We start from the raw sequence: 9,340 nt of genomic DNA on the forward strand, positions 1-9,340 counted from the left end.
GGCAGGCTAGGCAGGCCTCTGGGCAACTGGTTGTGATACCCAATGGTGTGCAACTGCTATGGGTGCACTATTTGGTGGGGTAGGCCCCCAGTGCAGCAGGCTGTGAGGCCCCGCAGCATGCAACTCCTGCGGGGACAGCTGACTGTGTGGCCCAGTGGTACACAACTGCTGTAGACTTGCTGGTGGGCGTGGCATGCCCCCAGGACTAATAAGCTAGAAGGAGGATTCCAAAATGGGATCCACCAGCACCAGTGTCAGCACGGTAGAATGAGATCACAAAAATGGCTGATGCCAGCATCTATGTCCCCAAGGGGAGTGCCAGCTGCCCCGTCTCTTTTTAGAGGCTCTCCAAGATCAGCAAGTAGGTCTGACCCTGGCACCTTTCAAACTGCTATCTCTGCACTGTGACTCAGAGTGAGTGAGTTTTTGTGCATGCCGTTTAAGAGTAGAGTCTTAGTTTCCTATAACCTCTGACCCTCCTGAACATAAGTCCTGCTGGTTTTCAAAGCCAGATGTTTTGAGGGCTCGTCTTCCTGGTGCAGGTCCCCTGGGCTTGGGAGCAAAATGTGGGGATCAGATTCCTTGCTCCTTGGGGAGGACTTCCATGGTTGTGATTTTCCTCCTCCTTGTGGGTTGCTGCACTGGGGTGTGGTTCCTGGCTAGAACACATCTGCACCCCTCATACCCATTTTGTTGTGGTTCCTTCTTTGTGTTTTTAATTGTGAAAAATCATTTCTGCTAGTCTTCAGGTCATTCTCAGAGACAGTTGCTCTGTAAGTAGTTGTAATATTGGTATGCCTGTGGGAGGAGGTGAGCTCAGGATCTTCCTACTCCTCCTTATTGATCCAGACCCCACAGGGAAAAGCAAATTTAAACCACAATGAGAAAACCATCTATCTGCTCAAAATGAAAATATCTCACAATACTAAGTGTTGTCACCAATGTGGAGAACCAAGAACTTTTACATATTCCTGGCAGGAGTGTAAAAGGATACAACCACTTTGAAAAACATTTTGGCATTTTCTAGCAGAATTGAGGTTATGACTCACTGTCACTCTCCTATGACTCACTAATTTCATTTCTACGTATGTACCTAACAGAAAAGTATGCATCTGTGCAGAAGGATACATAGACGTGAATATTAATAGCAGCATTTTTCATGATAGCTAAAAACTGGAAAATCCCAAATGTCCATTAACAGTGGGCTGCACAAATACATTTTGGTATGTTAATATAATGGAACATTATGCAGCAATAACATGAATTTTTTTCACAAATATAATGTTGGGTAAGTTGAGCCAAACACAAATTACACATACATTCTGATTTCTTTTATATAAATCTAAGAAACATGGAAAATGAAACTATATTGTTTCAGAGATATGTATATATAGGAAAATTACCAAGCAAAGAAAAGAAGTAATTTCTTCTTAAAAAAAAAGAATAGTGGATACTTCAAGGAGTTAAGGTGATGCACGTAGCAAGGAAGAGGCACATGGGGATTTCAAGAATGTTGGCAATGTTTTATTTCTTGACCTTGGTGGCAATCTATAGGTGTTCATTTTTATATGCATATCTATATTTCCTTCACATTTTGTATATATGTGATATATCAAAATAAAAACTTAAAAATAATGAGGAAATATGCAAAATTTTATGACAACCTACTTGAAAATTTAAATCAATTAATAAATATTTGAGGGACTTCCCTGGTGGTCCAGTGGCTAACACTCCGCACTCCCAGTGCAGGGGGCCCGGGTTCGATCCCTGGTCAGGGAGCTAGATACCAGATGCTGCAACTAAGAGTTCGCATGCTGCAACTAAAGATCCCACATGCTGCAACAAAGATCCTGAACCAGCAACAAAGGTCCCGTGTGCCACAACTAAGACCTGGCACAGCCAAATAAATAAATAAATAAAGATTTTTTTTTAAATTTGAAAAATGTAACTTAACAAACGTGATTCAAGAAGATACAGAAATCATGAATAGACTATAGCCATTAAAACAAATGAATAAGTATTTTAAAAAATCTTTCCAAAATAATTCAAGCAAAAATAAAATATTCTAGGCCTACCAAATATTAAAGGAGAAAATAATCCCAGTCTTCTACAAAGCCTTCCAAGGAACATAGGAGAGGTAAGAATTATAACATATGTAAGAATTATCCTTACCCCAATTCATATCGTGGGGTAAGAATAATTTTCATAGTAAATATGGCAATGGGCATATTATAAGTAAAGGAGAGTAAGTGATGAATTACATTCATGAAAATAGCTGAAAAATCATCAAGAAAATATTAGCAAATAAATTCAGCAAGTATAAACAAAGTGATACATCAAGACCAAGGTTGGAAATAAATTATTGTAATCCACCATATTAACAGAAAAGAGCATGGAAATCATATACATGCAGTAAAAAAAAAGTCTGACAAAAGTCAAGCTTCATTCATAATATTTTTTCCAGATATTTAAGAATAGAAAGGAACTTTGTTAACCCAATAAAGTTTATCTTAAAAATCCCTACAACATCCTTCTAAATGGTGAAATATTAAAAGTTTTCCTTTTGAGATTGAGAAATAGTTCCTCTTGACAATGCTACTGGAGATCTTAATTCTTTCAGTAAGGCAAAAATAATAAAAAGTATAAGGGTTATAAATGGAGAGATAAATCTATCGTTACTCATAGGTGACGTGATTATGAACTAGAAAACTCAAAATAATCTATAGACTAAACTATGGATATTGGAATATATATATATATATATATATATATATATATATATATAATTTGCAGCCCTATACATCTGCAAATGAGAGATAGAGAATGAATAAAATTGAAATGTAGGAACAACAATTTCATCAGAAATATGAAGTACTATGTCAGTATGGGTCTAATCAGGAAAGACACATCACACAGCAGAAGAAAGAGGGTAAATTTGATACAAATTATTATTAGCTGTGAAAAAAGAACTATAAGATATTAAGAAACTCTATATGATACCCTAGGGCCAAGAGTCCAATCCTCTATATAGCAGAGAAATTGGCTGGTTTAGCCAGGCTGCTACTGGTCTACAGTCTCTGGACAAGTAGAAGGCAATACAACCCTCTGGAGCATAGGCAGGGAGAAGGTGATCAGTAAACTGGTCACTTGGATGTACAGTGGGTGGATAGAGAGGATGGGACCCCTTCAGGCCACAGGCAGGCTTGTGCTGCGGCCTGCAGAAGAATCAGAGCACTGGTGTGGGTGAGTGGCCTTCGGGGATACAGGCACAGGAGGGAAGCCTTTGAGTAAACATGCTGGTAAGAAAGCTAGTGGGAACCTGCTGTACAGCACAGGGAGCTCAGCTCGGTGCTCTGTGATGACCTAGATGGGTGGGATGGTGGGGGGAGGGAGGTCCAAGAGGGAGGAGATATATGTATACATATAGCTGATTCACTTTATTGTTCAGCAGAAACTAACACAACATTGTAAAGCAATTATACTCCAGTTAAAATAAATAAAAATAAATAAAAATGTTACATGATTAAAAATATAAATAAATAAAAATTTTTAAAAACATAAAAAAAAGAAGCATTCTGGCATAGAGAGTCTTAGGTGTTCCCATTTCTGTGTTGAGAGGTTCCGTGGACAGATTATTGCTAGACAGAAGCTGCAAGGTCATTGAGGGATCCTGAGTTCTGGGCCTGTGGCTGGGGCAGAAGTCTACTAGCTGACCTCACACTTACACAGTGGACTCACCCTGCCGCAGCTGGAACTTGAAGGAAAGCCTCTCTTTCAATGTCCCTCTATTGCCATCTACTGGGAAAGCTTAACACTGTGCTTACTTAAAAGGAGAAATGCTTAATGGAATTATTAATACATTTTTTATCACAGAGCATATATTAAAGTATCATTCCAAGCTGAGAGGCAATAAATTGATAACTGACACAAATACCAGAGAATAAATCTAAGAAAGTAAAGACCTATGTGGAAAAATTATAACACTTTATTCAGAGATGCTGCTGTAGGTTGAATTGTACCCCTCACCACCGCCCTAAATTCATATGTTGAAACCTTAACCCCCAGTACCTCAGAATGAGAACTTATTTGAAAATAGGGTCATTGCAGTTATAATTAGTTAGGATAAAGTTATTAGGGTGGACCCTAATCCAATATGAGTGGTGTCCTTATAAAAAGGGGAAATCTGGAAAAAGAAACATACATAGAAGAAAGAGCATGTGAAGACACACAAGGAGAAGACAAGCAAAAGAGCAAAAGAGAGAGGCATGGGACAGATTCGCCCTCACAGCCCTCAGAAAGAACCAACCCCGCTGATACCTTGATTTTGGACTTCTAGCCTCCAGAATCATGAGACAATCAAGTCCTGTTATTTAAACAACCCAGTTTGTGATACTTTGTTACTGCAAACTAAACTGCAAACTAATACATAGGAAAGCAATACGGATAATAATGGTTCAACAAATAGGGAAATTTACTATGTTCACTGACTGAGAAACTCAATATCGTAAAGATATCAGTTCTCTCTGGATTATTTTAAAGATTCAATGTAATCACAAACAAAAATCCCAACAATCATTGTATGTGACATTTGACAAGGTGATTTTAAATATTATGCAGTAGTGCAGTAGGTCAAGAATACCAAAGAGGAAGAAAAAGGTAGGAAGATACTCAATAGCACAGGCAGTCTTTGTTTGCGTGGTAGTTGAAGACCATTCAAGCTGAAGCTATGCAGAGCAATTGTAATAATCAGTAGGAAAAATTATGATTGTTCTGTGAACATTAAACATTTTTGTCAAAAGTTAAAAATCTCTTACTTTTGGTTATACATGTATAAGAATTTTTTTAAATAGTAAAGCTGTCATTTAAGACATTAGAAATACTGAGAACTAAAGTGTCAAATATCTCTGAGAGTTCTTTTAATGTGAAGTTATTTTATGCTATTTGTAGCATCATTATTTGTAATACTCCCAAACTGGAAACAACACAAATACTCCTCATTATTAGAACTGGTGCATATATTTTGGAATGTTCATAGAATGGAATTTATGCAACAATAACAAATGAGGAAATTATAGCTACTAGCATCAAGATAAACAACTTTTATTAGAGTGAACAAAATTAGTAAGTCAAAAGGAGTAAACATAGAGTATGATTGCATATTAAAAGGTTTAAGAACAGACAAAACTATCGTGTTTAGGGGTGTATGTGAAGATGGTACAAATATCAATAAATGCAAGGTAAAGATTTTTACAAAGGCCAGGAAAGGGGTACCTTTAGGTTTGATGGAGTGGGGATATATTTGAGAAGGGGCACACTAAGGGTTTATAAATTACATGACGTAATCTTTAAATTAGGTCATAGTTACACAAGTGTATGCTTTGTAATTATTATTTGAGTGCACACATGTTTTATATCGTATACTGCCATTTACTGATACATATTTAATGCTATCCTTAAAAATGAAGACTTAGTGAGTGGGAAAGAAACACAGGAAACATCTGGGAGGGTCTAATGACTACTTCTTGACATATACAGACATGCGTGTGTATATCTATAATATAATATTATATCTCACAATAAAAATAATCTCATATCCATATAATAAGTGTGTTTTTGTATATTTTCTTTTACAAACCATAATAGGCTACTAGATATTTGAAAAACAACAGTAGGCTTTAGCTCAATTAAATGCAATGGAAGTATTTCCAACATCATCTCTTCAGTTTGGGGCTTTGTTGTTGTTACCATTCTGCTCAGCAAAGCTGAAACATGACTTTGAGTCTGGAAATTTCAGACAAGGCCAGGAGGCCCAGCAAAAAGAAAAACTAGAGAAAGAATGATGAGGAGATCTGAGCCACACATCAGAAATATATCAACTTTTGATCAAGGTCCTTTCTGCAGTCTAAGGGTGTGCCAAGGCAGATCATTGCAAGGTACAGACCACTCACTACTTTTTTTCTGCACAGTAAGCAACTCAACTGGTGGCTGCCAGGGATTCCCTCTAGACTTCCCTGCTCATCACATCTTCCTGAAGCATGACGTACAACTGGTGATTTTGCTGCTTGCCTTCCCATATGGTAAGTCTGAATTGCTTTTCACTTTCTGTAGGATGAAAGAGCTCATCTAATTACCCTAAGTTCTTAGTTGGTGTGACGGGCTCCATGCAGAACTTGCCATTTGAGGGAGCAAACAATGTTTCGAACAGCAGAGGCTACTGAGCCTGGCACTGAGAGTCCAGCCAAAGGTTGGGAGACACTGCCAAGACTCTGATCATGACCACAGACCAGGGAAGAGGGACAGGTCTCACAAAACCAAGGGACAAGCTGCTAGGCCTTGATATTAATGCCACTCTCTTCCATAATACAAGCACCTGTTAAAAATTTCAGATGGCAAAAATGAGTGTAAAATGAGGATGATCTCCCTCATATTCTCCTGACCCCCAACACCACTGCCGGAGGTAACAACTATGAACGCTCCAGCCTATACTCCCTGCAGAGCTAGATATTTAGATGTGTAAATATAGCCACATGTCAACATTTTTTTTCATTTTCCTTACATGGAGTTATATTCTACCCTATACCTAAAAGAAGACCTGTAGTAGGCCCCTCCCATATTAGGAAAATTCATAGTGTCTCTGCAAAGTCTGCCCCAAATAGACCCTTCCTGCTCAGAACAGAGGTCTTCTGTGCAGCCTGTGCTCAGCTGTGGCCAAGAATGGCCCTGGCTATATTTCAGACCTCTGCTCATCCCCATACAGTGATGAGCTCGTAACTTGAGGGTAACCCCACGAAGCTCGTAGTGGGACATTCGACACTTCCCTTCCTCCACAGAAAGTATTCAAGTCAGTCACCTCACCAGTTATCAAAAAGGACATACAGCACTTGCTTCATTCCCTGACGATCTCATTTATAATGCTCTCTTATGCGAAAACGGAAATCATTTTGACCTGGAAGACTGGATTCCCGGAAATGCTAACCTCTAACCTTGAAAATACCAGCAGACATATGGGTTTGCTCTCCTCTCCCTCTGCATGGGCCTGAGAGTGGCCAGGGAAGGAAATACATTGGCCTGTTAACCAGGCACATGATACTTGGGAACTAGTCCCCCTGTTCTCTTCCAAAGGATGGTGAAAACACGGGCTTTTCTGGGGCTGCTTATCTCCATAGGACTCTGCTGAAATGATCTTCTCTTGGAAATGGCCTGGAAAATTCAAGCCCTGTGACCTGCTTCAAAGGCTCAGTACACCATCTTGGGCACCTGGGATGGAGTGATATACAGATACCCACCTAGGCTTTAATTCACAAAAATGGATCTTGCCATTTCCCAGACTGTGAAAGTGAGGGAAGCAATTGAATAATCTTAAACTAGGGAGTAACAGAGTGGAATAACATCCTTTAGATGCAAGGCTACTGGGTAGCTGTAGAATTCCCACACACACCACCAAACAATAATCCATAATGAAGAGCCAGGCCTCTTACCCTAGTGTACTTTATTTCCCTATGGAATAAATAGCTTTTTTCCCCCTGATTATAATTAGTACATGTGAATTATTTTAAAAATTCAAACAACTCAGGAATGCATGTGAGTAAAAGTAAGGATCATTTCAAAGTATTTCTCCACTTTGAAATTTCTCTACTTTGAAGTGATAGCAATTAATATTTTGCTGACTATGAGAGGCACAAGCTTGGCCCCCATAATCTTCACTCCTTAGTGTTATTCATTCCCATGCATATGTTGTATCACATAACAAAATGGACTTTGCAGATGTAATTAGTTACTGGTCAGTTGACCTTAAGATAGAGTGATTATCCTGGATTTTTAAGGTGATCCTGCTGTAATCACATGAGCCCTTAAAAGTACATGGTGGAAACAGAAAAGGAGGTCAGAAAAATCTGAGGCACGAGGACTCAATAAGCTGTTGCTCCTTTGAGGATGGAGTCATGTGAGAAGGAATGCAGGCAGTCTGAAGTTCCTGGGAGGAAGGACCCTGGCTGACAGCTAGTGAGAAATGGGAGCCTCAGTCCTACAACCACGAGAAATTAAACTCTGCCAAAAATCTGAATGAGCTTAGAAGCAGATTCTTCCCCCAGAGCCTCCAGAAAGGAATGTGGCCCTGCCTGCACTTTGATCTCAGCCTTTTGAGACCCTAAGCAGAGAACCCATTTAAGCCATACTGTTCCCAGACTTCTGACCATGAAAACTGTGAGATAATAAATGGGTTTTGTTTTAAGACACTAAGTTTGTAGTAGTTTGTAATGACAGCAATAGCAAATACAGTGACAATCCTTTAACGTACCTCTTTTTCTATATATACACACACTCATACAAATATGTGTGTGTATGTGTCTGTAATTAACTTGCACACTTGGGATTTTTTGTGAACAATTAAAGCAGTTTGCCCTACTTCCTCTTACCTTCTTCTTACACTATCCCCTTTAACCAATATTAGTAGTTTGAGGCTTACAATTTCCTACCTTCGTCTTTGGTGATATATTATATATCCTTATACCTCCAACACTTAGCAAATTCACTTACACATAGCAAATATTCAATCAGTGTTTGATGAATAAATGATAAAATGGGCATTATGTTTAATTTATCAGGTTTTATTTTCTCTATATTTTTGAGTACTTAAGCAAATCCATGTGTATATCAATTTTGAAAAACAACAAACTAAAAGAGAAGGGGAAAGCCAGGATATAATCATACTTATATTTTTCTCCCCTATTCCCAACTATTTACTGGTGAATTTCTTGCACAAGAAGCAGCCTTTTTCAATACCATGTAATCTGTTCCATATCACAGAATATGATAGAAACTTTCCCAAAATAGCAAAACTTTTACTCAATATCTGGGAAAGAACAATAGAACGTTTGACCCATTCCATACGTAAATCTACAGATTCTGAAGTGAATTGAACATTCTATTTAGACAACACGCTAAAAGATACTAAACAACAGATAAATCACTAATTTACCCAAGTGTAATAGGAATACTTTATTAATCTGATTAAGCTGTCATCACAAAATACCATGGTGGAGCTGTCATCACAAAATACCATGGTGGCTTAAACAACAGAAATTTATTTTCTCACAGTTCTGAAGGCTGGTAGCTGGATCAGGGTGACAGTATGGTCACTTTCTGGTAAGAACTCTCTTCCTAACTTGCAGACAGCTGCGTTTTCGCTGTGTCTTCACGTGGCCTTTCCTCAGTGCATGCGCATGGGGAGAGAGAGAAAACTCTGGTGTCTTGTGGGCTCTGCATCAACTCTTGCATTTCTTGTGGACTCTGCATCAACTCTTCTGACCTTGAAGCAGGCCTCTTGTAGGGGTCTTGAGAA

Source organism: Balaenoptera ricei, chromosome X, assembly GCF_028023285.1.
Source record: "Balaenoptera ricei isolate mBalRic1 chromosome X, mBalRic1.hap2, whole genome shotgun sequence".
Lineage (NCBI taxonomy): Eukaryota > Metazoa > Chordata > Mammalia > Artiodactyla > Balaenopteridae > Balaenoptera > Balaenoptera ricei.